General features: G+C 37.4%; 1 long non-coding RNA gene across 2 annotated transcripts; it reads left to right on the forward strand.

Annotated features, from left to right (window-relative positions):
• Positions 1-6769: 6769 nt before the first annotated feature.
• On the forward strand, positions 6770-8450 carry LOC139190536 (uncharacterized). Of its 2 annotated transcripts, none has more exons than XR_011574814.1 (3): positions 6770-6934; positions 7497-7535; positions 8262-8450. It is a non-coding gene; the product is annotated as an uncharacterized lncRNA (long non-coding RNA). The 2 variants fall into 2 exon arrangements; XR_011574813.1 differs by having other exon boundaries at positions 8271-8450.
• The last annotated feature ends 3864 nt before the right edge of the window (positions 8451-12314 follow it).

Genomic DNA, 12314 nt, shown 5'->3' on the forward strand with positions numbered 1-12314 from the left:
ATAGCTCAAAAATATAAGGAACTAACTAAGAAAAGACGAGTGAATTTGAAGTAAAAATATATATAAATATGATCCGATCAAATACCCCCATACTTAGCTTTTGCTAGTCCTCGAGCAAAACAAAGAAAACATGAAAAAGTACTAACATGAAAAACATTAGTTTCCCCCTATGCGACCCTCATAGAATTTCATTTAAGAAAACAAATCATCAAGAACCATAGCTAGCATCAAGGAACTAATCCAAGTTCATCTTCCTTATTCAAATATTAGCAGTAATCTTTGAATCATCCTTGAAGTGTAGTGTGTGAGATAGCCATGCTAATGCAATTTCAAAATTTTTATATTTTTAAAATCATCATATGCAAACTAGCGACATTCTCACGGGATATGCACTCAATCACACATGTGTTTAGTTTTAATGTGTTTCGCTCAAAGAATCAAATGTGAAATTTCTACCATAAGCTTGCATAAAGATCACTTCTCCACAGTCATAATTGCAAAACTTAAATCAAGAGGACTTTTATTGGATGTAATGAGGCTTAGGGATAGGGTTATTGAAATGAAAGAATAGGAAAACACAAGTTCCAAGCTACATTGCAAGCAATTCTTTTGTCTAGATTTATAAGAACTCAAGCTCTCCAACGATTCTTTTGAAACCTCCAATCACACCCTTAAACTGAAACTTTAAAAACATTTTTTCTTTTTCTTTTCTTCGTATACAATCTTTCTTTTTCTTTTTCTTTTCTCTTTTTTTTTTTTTTTTTTTTTTTAATACAAACATGAAATACCCCCACACTTATTCTTTTGCCCAACACCCTCAAAGTACTTCACAAACATTTCTCATAAGACAATCTCACATTGCTCACTAGCTTGCTTGGAAAGGGTAAGGAAAAATGTTTTAGGTATAAGGGTAGACATATCTGGTGATAAGAAATAAAAGGCTCAACATACACGGCTCAAATTGGCAATCTAATGATATCATTTTTTTCTTTGGGATACATCGTTATTTGGGCCATGGTGGTAAACCTAATGCCTCTATCATTTCCAAGTTCATGCAATAAATGACAAACATTTCGAAAGATCGTTACGCAAGTTCTAGAGATGTATTTCACATAAGTTCATCACACATGAAAGAATAGGAGTGTATGAAAAATGCACACACTTTCAATAGGCTCAAAAACTCACATAGGATATATATGGTCACTAAATTCACATATGAAGCTTTAATTCATACTTTAGTTTCACATCAACAAGGCTATGTGCATTTGGTTTTTCAAAGATGATCAAACATGTACAAAACTAACAAGAGAATTAGGAATTTCACAAAACACATGTTAACTAAGTTCTTGATAATCATGATTCAAATTCGATCTAATTATATCATTGGGTCGGGAAACTAACAAAAATCTAATTCAAAACAATAAGGGAAACAAGACAATATTTTTGGATTTTTTTAAATTTTCTGATTTTTAAATTTTTTTTTTTTTTTTTAAATATTTTTTTTTTATGAAAACAAAAAGCAACAACATGGAAACAAATGAAACTCGTTCGTAGTTGAAGGTACAAAAAATTTCAATTTGATCATTTTTTATACTCTTTACCCCCAAACTTAAACTGGACATTGTCCCCAATGTCAGAAAACACTATAATGCAAATAAAAATAAAATAAATAATAAGAAACAAAATAAAACAAGTGGACTGAAAACTTCCCTAATTTGCAGTAAAATCAAGCGATGACCCCCAAGCTAAAATTCTGCAATCAACTTCAAGGGTGGAAATAACCAAAAGTTCCTGCAAAGAAAAGAAATAATTCAGTTAAGTAACACAAAAAAATTAATTAAAAAATAAAAAAATAAAAAAATAAAAATTGCAAACGAAAAATTGAAAATCACGATAAAAGACAATGAATAGAACTAATAAGTGATCATTGGTCGTGCTTGTTGACTTTCCACAGCTTTCCTCTTGAACTGGGTGACACTTAGCTTTTTACTTGCAAGTGATGATTTGATGATATTGTACGGCGAAGCTTTGCTCTTTGGTTATGTTGCAGTTCCTTATTTGTTCTCCAAGCAGATGTGGCAGCTTCTCTAGTTCTTCAGCTCGGACTCCTTCCGCTGGGATGATTGTGCAAGCTGCATTCTTCTCTGCTTGTTTCTTCTGTACGTTGTCTCCACATGCTGTTGGTATCATTTTCGCTTGCCTTATCTGTTCTTCAGGTAGATGTGGCAGCTTCTTTGGAAGTACATCAGCAGTGGAAGACGAGTACTCGAGAGCAATTTCTCCATGTCCTGCAGGTTAGAACAAAGACAAGGAAAAGGACATGGAAAATACATGATATGAGATACTCTTGCTTTCAACCTTCATGATATGAAATACTTTTGCTTTGGATGGGTTGTTCGCAAGAGTATCCCAAGGAATGAGGAACACTGAGTAACTTAGGAGGATTCTTTGGGAATGCATTTTCGGAGATGAAGAAGTGTTGAGAGGGTGTGCTGAGAGAGTGTGCTTTTGCTGTGGAAGGCGAAGGTAGAAACTTATAGGACTTGTCTTCACAACCGGAATTGTTCTCTCACTCATTGTCGGCAGCCGGTGGATGGATGAATAGTACAAATTACGCGCTTTCTGACAAAGCTGCCCGTAATTTTCGCAAAGCTGCCAGTTGCATGTGACAAATGCTGACTAGGCTGAGAGAGACAGATGGTTGGAATCGGCACTTCGACAGACTGCCCGTGATTTTCGCAGAGCTGAGTTTGCGTGTGACGGGTGACAACACGTCTGGACGAATTGATCTTGCGAAATCTGGGGTTCAGCACGTGGTTTCTGAGCAAGCCCAACTTTTAAGAAATTAAATGCCTCTTTTGAGAAAAGAATCCGGCTTTTGAGAACGGAGCCCCAACTCTTCGATTTGCGAGAGGACGCTTCTTCGATTTCTGAGGAGCGCCTCTTTGATTTCTTCTTTTTATAGAGGCGTTAATTTTGTTCCACAACACACTTGAGCTTCCTCCTGTAAACACTCCCTCCTGTAAACTTCCAAAATCTTAATCAGTCCGACTCTCTTCTTTCTTCACCACCTTCAGAAAATGTCTGGCCCTTCCGATCGTCGTTTTGACTTGAACATTGGTTAAGAGGCAGCTCCGCCTTCACCAGACAACATATGGCGCCCATCTTTCATATCCCCTACCGGTCCTCTTACCGTTGGGGATTCGGTGATGAAAAATGACATGACCGCTGCGGTGGTGGCTCGAAACCTTGTCACTCCCAGAGATAACAGACTGCTCGCTAGACGGTCTGATGAATTGGCGGTTAAGGAGTCTCTGGCTCTTAGCGTGCAGTGTGCGGGGTCTGTGTCCAACATGGCCCAACGCCTATTTGCCAGAACCCGTCACGTTGAATCGTTGGTGGCTGAAATACAGAGTCTCAAAGAGGAGATTAAAGGACTCAAGCATGAAAATAAACAATTGCACAAGCTCGCACACAGCTATGCCACCAGCATGAAGAGGAAGATTGACCAGATGCAGGACACCGATGGTCAAATTTTACTTGATCATCGGAGGTTTGTGGGTTTGTTCCAACAACATCTGCCTTCGTCTTCTGGAGCGGCACCGCGTAGTGAAGCTCCAACTGATCAACTTCTGCCGCCTCCTCCTTCTGTGGCCCCGCCGACTGCTGAAGCCCCGCCTACTACTGAAGCACCACCCGACCAATGAATACTATTAGTTTACATCATTGTAAAATATTTGTACTTTTTTTTTTTTATGTAAAATTTTTTTTTTTTTTTTAAGTGTTTATTTATTTTTTTTTTATCATTAATTTTAAATTTTATCTTTTTTTTTTATTATTATTATTATTTTTTTTATTATTATTATTTTTTTATATGTAAATTAAAGTAGAAAGACTTTGGTTAACCTTCCCCCACACTTAAACTAAATAACACAAACTCACAGAAATCAAACAAATAACACAACTAACTAAACAAAACAAAATGAAAGCAGTAAAGATAAGGGTGTAAAAATGCAAATCTGATTGGGTTAGCGATTCCAAAGTCTCCCTTCGTTGAATGCTTGGGTTGCCTCCCAAGAAGCGCTTGATTTAACGTCTTTAGCGGGACGCATCTTTCCTTTAAATTTCCCTCGGCTCCATTTGAACCTAAAATCAAAGAAAGAAAAATAAATCAAATATCAAAAGTAAAATACACAAACACCAATATAAACATAAACAAAAAAACAAAAATAAAAGTATTAGCAAAGTTGCTAATCCCCGGCAACGGCGCCAAAATTTTGATGTGAAAATTACTTGACACACAAATTAAATCCTCTTTTTGACAGTTGTAGTATAGATGTAAGTAGGGTATCGTTCTAGGCCGGGGATTAGGAGGGATTGCTAATCTATTCTAAATTAATTTAAAAATATTAAATAAGACTCAAGGACACAAAACTAGGCTAAAAACTCTAATAACTCGAAACACACTTAAAATGACTCAAAATAATGAAAACAATTAAATTAAACACTAGGAACTGAAATGGACGGAAATTAAATTAAAAGACTAACAATAAAGAAAACTAACTAAATAATATAATTTAATAATGGATGGGTGTTTGGTTTTGATGAAAAGTAAATTAAACTTAATTAAATTACAGAATTGACAAAAACATAAAATTAAGGTAAAATGATAAATGACAGACTAGCTAGAGGGTTTTTCTCTACACATGACACATATGCAACCTAAATTGATTTTCAGTTGTTCTTTCAATAAATTGTGAATTTCAATACTCCAGATTAACCGTGAACAGCACTTTTTTTAACCCTTAGTTTTTCCACAAGTTATTGGGTTGGATGATTGCATACGACAACCCAAAACATTCCCTACAAGTTCCCTACATGAATTGCATAATAGAGATACAAGCAAGAATCATTAAGTTCTATGAAAAACATAAGCATTGACGAGACACTCGTTACTATGATTTGCATGAAACTTATGCCAAGAATTTACTTAACGTGATTGTGACTAGCAACCTTCACTACTTGTGAATATAAGTTCATAACGATTAGGTGAAATTCACTTATATTCTAGCATCAAATTCATGCATGTAAATTAAGTATGCATCCTTAATCGACATACAAAAATAAGTTATCTATCAAGCAGTTAAGCAAATTAAATCACAACTCAGAAATCACAACTGAAGGTAATCAATTCATATTACAAATATATTCATGGCTTTGAATTAACCTCTAGCCAAAATAAGTTTATTTACACATTATTAATACAGAAATAAAATAGAAGTTTGGAAAGATTAAACCGAAAGTAAAACATAAGTTGGAAAGATTTAACCGAGAGAGAAAATTGAAGCCTTCTGCTCTCTGTTCCCGCCTTCTGCTGCTCCACTGGACTCTCTGCACGTGTTGGTTCAAAGCTGCAAGGACAGCTTAGCTCTCCTCTCTCCCCGCCAGTCTCTGCGTCTCTCCCTTCTCTCCTCGCTGACCTTTCTTTTTTATATTTTCTTTTTCTCCTTCTGCCGCAAGGCAGCTGTGCTGCCAGCCTTCTGTCCTCCCTTTATTTTCTGCAACTGTCCCCTTCTCTTGCGCCCTGACCTCCTGTCGGTCCGTCCTCCCTCTCTCTCCGCGCCTCTTTCTTGTGCTGCCAAGGCAGCTCTTTCCTCTCCCCCCCCTGGTTCACGCTGCCCAAAGGCAGCCTTCTATTATTTTTCCCCGAGGCCTCCAGGTACTGCCCAAGAGGCAGCACACACACACTGCACAAAAATGCCCCCCCTCCAAGCAGCTTTGCTGCTTCTCTTTATTCCCTACGCTTCCACGCAAAACTCACTTACCATGCTGCACTTGCAGCTTATATTATTTTTTTCTTTCTTCCACTATCACCACGCTGCAAAGTAGCCTTCCACCTTTGTATGTGCTCTCCTTTCCGCCCCATCAGCTTATTCTTTTTGTTTTCTATTTGCTTCACCAACCACACTGCCAAAATTTGTAATACAATTCCTCCAGAGACCAAAATTACCAAGGCAGCAAGTTTTCCAGTGTGCAAGCAAGCACTAACCTGAAATCATGTGGTGCTTAAAATAAATATATGGAAAGCATAACTCAGCAAATTGACAATAGCAAATAAAAGAAAGCAGTCATGAAAATAACGTAAATAGATCTTATTTGTGCTATTTTTGTTTTCTTTACATAACAGATCTTATAAACACAAAAATAACGTAAATAGCTCAAAAATATAAGGAACTAACTAAGAAAAGACGAGTGAATTTGAAGTAAAAATATATATAAATATGATCCGATCAATAACGTTGACCGGTGCTCAGTAGTTTCGGGATTGGTCAAGTATGGTACAAACAGTGTTCCCCTAAGTTCCCAAGTAAGGGAAGCTCTTCGGTTGAAGACTTGCAAGATCCAAGCCATTGAGTAATCACGAAACTTCTCAGTGCCGAAGTGTGGTATCATTTTCATTTGCCTTATCTGTCTCATATGTAGATGTGGCATCTTCTTTGGAAGTACTTTTCCTTCGTCCAGGGGTGGTATCTTGTAACACTTAGATATATATATATATATATATATATGTATATATGTGTGTGTGTGTATATATATATTATAGGAGTAAGATTATTTTAGTTAAAAAAAAGACCAAACAAATAGTCAAGGATGAGCTAATGTCATCCCAAACGCTTCTTCTTCTTCCCAACCATCACATGGTGGGGGAGACAAGGGAATCAGATTCTGTCCATAAATGTTGGGGTGATGTGGGTAGTCTAGGGGGTGTGAGTAAGCATTCTAAACCAAGAGAGGTAATGATAGGCTTAGAGGGAGTATTTCTAACTCTCACTGAAGAATTAAAGGAGAGTGTGAGGTTTTGGAAAGGGAAAAGTAGTAAATCGGAAGAGGGAAGCTGAGAGGGTGTTGGTGTATTCTTCAATTTGTACAAAAGGTTAGTTTGAATTTGTTAATTTTCTATTTGTCTTACCACCGCAACCTTGTTTTCTAGAAACCAGTAGTTTCATGAGCCTCACTTTGGCTTTTATTTCCTCTCAATCCATTTCATCTTCTTAAAGAGTCTTCTTATATATTTGAAATTAGACATGACAAGGTTCAAAGCCCAATATATTTCATCGATTTTGGTTGAGATCTTCTATGGAAACATATGATTTGAAAATGTGAAAAAAAATCTGGAAATCTGGAAATCTGTAGATTTTCTGCAGAAAAACTGGTTGTGAACTCAACTTTGGGGCTTGATTATTTCCTTCTCTTAAATCCGTTTTGAGAATTCTTAGTAGATTAGAAACTAGGTTTGTTAAGCTTTAAAATCCAAGTAATTTCATCATTTTCCATGGAGTTTTGAGGGATGAAAATAGGGTCACAATATGGGGACTTAAGCTTGGTTTTTAATGGGGTTGTGATGGGTATATTTGGGTAAATCTTTGTTAGGCTGAAATAGAATTTTTCATTCTAGTTTTATGCTAACTTTTACTATTTTTTTTATGTGATGTTAGGCCTGGGAGTGACTCCGGACACTTCGGAGGCTTAGAGAGGTATTACAGTTAGCTAGACAAGAGGTAGGGGCTCTATTTCCCGATGATAGATCTATATCATGGTTAATCTTTGTGATATTAGTAATTATATCTAATACAGTAGTAATGAAATGCTTGGGTGAAATTGAATCGATTGATTGTCATGGTTGTGTTTAGGGTTAATGGTTTATTTTTCGGTGTATTATATATATTGACTATGTTAAATGTTGTTATGTTTTGATGAATGGTTGAGTTATGTAAAATTGTTGGACTGACTACGTTGAGGGTTACAATTATGTTTGTTAAATTGAATTGCTCGTGTTGCATTACATGTTACAGAGTTAAGTGTTGGGTTGTGTAAACTTGGTTAAGCAAAGTGTTGAAAACTTATATATGTTCAAGCGTAGGGTGAAGGGCTTGAACGTATAGTTGGGCGTCGGGGGAAGGGCCTATGTTAATGAAACTGAAATTTCTAATAAAATTAGGGGTTAAGGGAGGAATGGGAGTTAATTTATATTTTATGGTATTCAGAACCAAAGGGTATAAGCATGGTATGGGACGTGCAGGTTTGGATGCCATGAATATAAGTTAGCAGGATTAGAAGGGAGTGAGTTCATGTTTATTTCTTTGTCATATTATTTGTATTTTTACCGTATTGTTTGAGGCTTGATATTTTGATTAATTGTGGTAAATGAACTTGAAGGACATATGGTTCCTACTGAGCATGAAAAGCTCACACCCTATTAGCTATTGCAGGTACCAGTATGGAGGAACAAGATGATGACCTGTCTCTATATGAATAAACATATCCTATGTGTGTGCTAGTTTCCTATTTGTACTTTAAATAAAGTGTTCTAGTATCTCAAGAGTGTGTTGTAAGAGTTGAACTCTTTAAACTCATGATGTATTAAATAAACAGGTCTAAGTGAACTTTTAGTTGGCTCTGGTTCCATCATACTCTCGTTGTAATATTTTAATTTATTTTAAATTCTATTCACACCCTAATTCGATTATCATTCTTATTTTCGAATTTGGGGTGTGACATATCTTTAAGTGATGAAGATGCATAAGGTAATGTATCAATTTCACTTGAAGCTTACTTGTAGTTTCAGGCTTGGTCAGGTGCGATACAAACCCTATAGTAGGAGTCCCCTAAGTCGTTGAGCTAAGAGATTTGCCGAATGAGGTAACAGACAAGGTAAGCAATCAGACTTCCAAGCAAGCAACCTAGATCGGAGGTTCGACTTCGGCTTCCGGTTGATTGTTCTCATTCTCCTTGTGTTGTAAACAACAACAAGGATAAGGAGAAGCAAATGGAGAATAGATGATATGAGATACTTTTGCTTTTGAAGAAGTAACTTTCCATAGGCTTATTCTTGAACTAAGCTGAAGGGTTTTCTGGTTTCCTCCAGAGTATAAGGCTGACTCAAGAATTTGAGGGTCAAAACAAGTCCATCAAATCTAGAGTACGTTTGACCTTGATGATATGGGATACTTTTGCTGTTGACAAATTAGTGGATGTATCGGCACGTGTTCTGTTACACTTGTCTCCACATGCTTCCTTGTATCCTTTCACTTGCCCTATATGTTCCTCAGCCAGATGTGGTATCTTCTCGGAGAGCAGTGTCTCTTCGATTTTTGAGAAAGTACTCTTGTTGGGAGTCTGGCTCTCGAGATTCAGAGGGCGGTGCCTTTTCGATTTTTTAGCACGTAATCCTGTTGGGAGTCTGGTTCTCGAGATTCGGAAAGCGGTGCCTCTTCAATTTTTGAGCAAGCAATCTTGTTGGGAGTGTTTTCTCGAATGTGAGTAAAAGTTGGGCATTTTTGCCAGTCTACCTTGCCACGGAGCACGGAGGTTGACACACATTGGGACTTTCTAGTTACTAAGCAGTGGTGCTGTTCCTTGACCCTTGTGGGTAATAGTAGGGTAGCTGGACCTTCAAAATTTATGTGTCTAAACTTTGTCAGAGATCTTTGGCAAAGTTATCTATGGTACTCGAGGAGCTGATGTTTCGTGTGGAAAGTGGTGCCTCTTCGGAATCAGGAGAGTGGTGCCTCTTCAATTTTTGAACCAACAGCCCTGTTGCCCTTTCTTTTATAAGGGCACTAATTGTGTGCAAGAAGTACATTCAGAAAGTTATTGCTTGTAGGAATTTTCCCCTTACTTCAGAAATTTATTGCACCTCATTTCTCCTTCATCATTTCTGAGAATGTTTGGCCCATCTGATCGTCGTTTTGACTTGAACTTTGGTGAAAAGGCAGCCATGCCTTCTCAAGACAACATATGGCACCCATCCTTCTTATCCCCAACTAGTCCTCTTACCGTTGGGGACTCTATGATGAAGAATGATATGATCGCTACGATGGTGGCCAGGAACCTTCTCACTCCCAAAGATAACAGACTACTTTCCAAACGGTCTGATGAGTTAGCTATTAATGATTCTCTAGCTCTCAGTGTCCAGTGTGCAGGTTCTGTGTCTAATATGGCCCAAGTGATAAGTTTCAAACAGGAGATCAGAAGGCCTAAGCATGAGAATAAACAGTTGCACAGGTTCACACATGACTATGCTACAATGAAGGGGAAGCTCGACCAGCTGCAGGAATCTAATGGTCAGATTTTACTTGATCATCAGAGGTTTGTGGGTTTGTTCCAAACGTATTTATTGCCTTCGTCTTCTAGGGTTGTACCGCGTAATGAAGCTCCAAATGATCAACCTTCGGTACCTCATTCTTATGGGGTTCTGCCTAGTACCGAGGCTCCGAATAATCACCTTCTGGTGCCTCCTCTTTCTAGGGCTTTGCCAACTGCTAAGACTTCTCCTGAGCAACCTTTGTGAAGGTTCCCTTTTGTTTCTTTATTTTGATTCATGTATATGTACATATTTGTAACTTATCAAAGATATCAATAAACAAGCTTTGCTTTATTTCAACGTATTGTGTTAAATACACCAAGGCCTTCTTCACTAAGCTCTTAGAATATTTCCTTTTATTGAAGCTTGTACGTTGAAGCTTTGTGAGTGAAGCATGTAGGTTGAGGTAGTGCTCCCTTAATTTCCCGAGTGAGGAAAACTTCTCAGTTGGAGACCTGAAAAAATCCAAGTCACTGAGTGGTCGTGAGACTTCCGAGTATCAAGTTGCAGTAGCATATGTTTGGAGTCCCCCAAGTCTCCGGTCGAGGGAGTTGACGAATGAGGTGTCTTGCTAGTAGCCAAGTTTCCAAAATAACAAAATTTCACCATTTTCCTTTGTAAGTGGTAGCCCAAAACTCCTCTTTTATATATATTTGTTACGAAAGTTGTTAGGCGTAAAGAAGAGAAGGCCTAGGCAATTTTGTTTTTTTTTTTTTTTTTGAATTTTCAAATTTTCAAATTTTCGAATTTCTGAATTTTCAAATTTCCAAAAAAAAAAAAATATATATATATATATATATATATATTTTAAGCTTTATAGGTGAAGCTTTGTAGGTGAAGCTTTGTAGGCGAAGCTTTGAGGTTGAAGCTTTGTTGGGTACCATGAATTGATTTTGCTTCACACTATCTTGATCAAGAGAGTGTGAAGCTTTTGTCGGTGAAGCTTTTCTGTTGAAGCTTTGTAGGTGAAGATTTTGTGGGTGAAGCTTTTGCGGTGGGTGAAACTTTTGTTGATGAAGCTTTTATGGGTGGAGCTTTTGTAGTGGGGGAAACTTTTGTGGTGGGGGAAGCTTTTGTGGTGGGGAAAACTTTTGTAGGTGAAGCTTTTGTGGTGAGGGAAGCTTTTGTGGGTGAAGCTTTTGTGGGTGAAGCTTTTGTGGTGGGTGAAGCTTTTATGGGTGAAGCTTTTATTGGTGAAGCTTTTATGGGTGAAGCTTTTGTTGGTGAAGCTTTTGTAGGTGAAGCTATTGTGGGTGAAACTTTTGTAGGTGAAGCTTTTGTGGTGGGTGACGCTTTTGTGGTGGGTGAAGCTATTGTGGGTGAAGCTTTTGTTGGTGATGCTTTTATGGGTGAAGCTTTTGTAGGTGAAGCTATTGTGGGTTAAGCTTTTGTGGGTGAAGCTTTGGAGTTGAAGCTTTTGTAGGTGAAGTTTTGGAGTTGAAGCTTTTGTTGGGTACCATGAATTGATTTTGCTTCACACTATCTTGATCAATATAGTGTGAAGCTTTTGAGAATTTGTACTTGTTCTCCATTGGTGAAGCATTTGTTGGTGAAGCTTTTATGGGTGAAGCTTTTGTAGGTGAAGCTATTGTGGGTGAAGCTTTTATAGGTTAAACTTTTGTGGTGGGTGAAGCTTTTGTGGTGGGTGAAGCTTTTGTGGGTGAAGCTTTTGTTGGTGAAGCTTTTGTTGGTGAAGCTTTTATTGGTGAACCTTTTGTAGGTGAAGCTATTGTGGGTGAAGCTTTTATGTGTGAAGCTTTTGTAGGTGAAGCATTGGAGTTGAAGCTTTTGTAGGTGAAGCTTTGGAGTTGAAGCTTTTGTTGGGTGCCATGAATTGATTTTGCTTCACACTATCTTGATCAAGATAGTGTGAAGCTTTTGAGAATTTGTAGTTGTCCACCATTGATGAAGCTTTTCTTGGTGAAGCTTTGTTGGGTACCATGAATTGATTTTGCTTCACACTATCTTGATCAAGATAGTGTGAATCTTTTGAGAATTTGTAGTTGTCCTCCATTGATGAAGCTTTTGTTGGTAAAGCTTTTACGGTGAAGCTTTGTTCAATTTCCCAATTTCCGTTATTTCTTTTCTTTTTTCTTTTCTTTTTTTTTCATTTTTTTTTTTTGCAAAATAGAAATTTGAAAATGTGGGAGAGACAACATATACAAATTTT

The sequence above is a fragment of the Malus domestica genome, chromosome 13, assembly GCF_042453785.1.
Source record: "Malus domestica chromosome 13, GDT2T_hap1".
Lineage (NCBI taxonomy): Eukaryota > Viridiplantae > Streptophyta > Magnoliopsida > Rosales > Rosaceae > Malus > Malus domestica.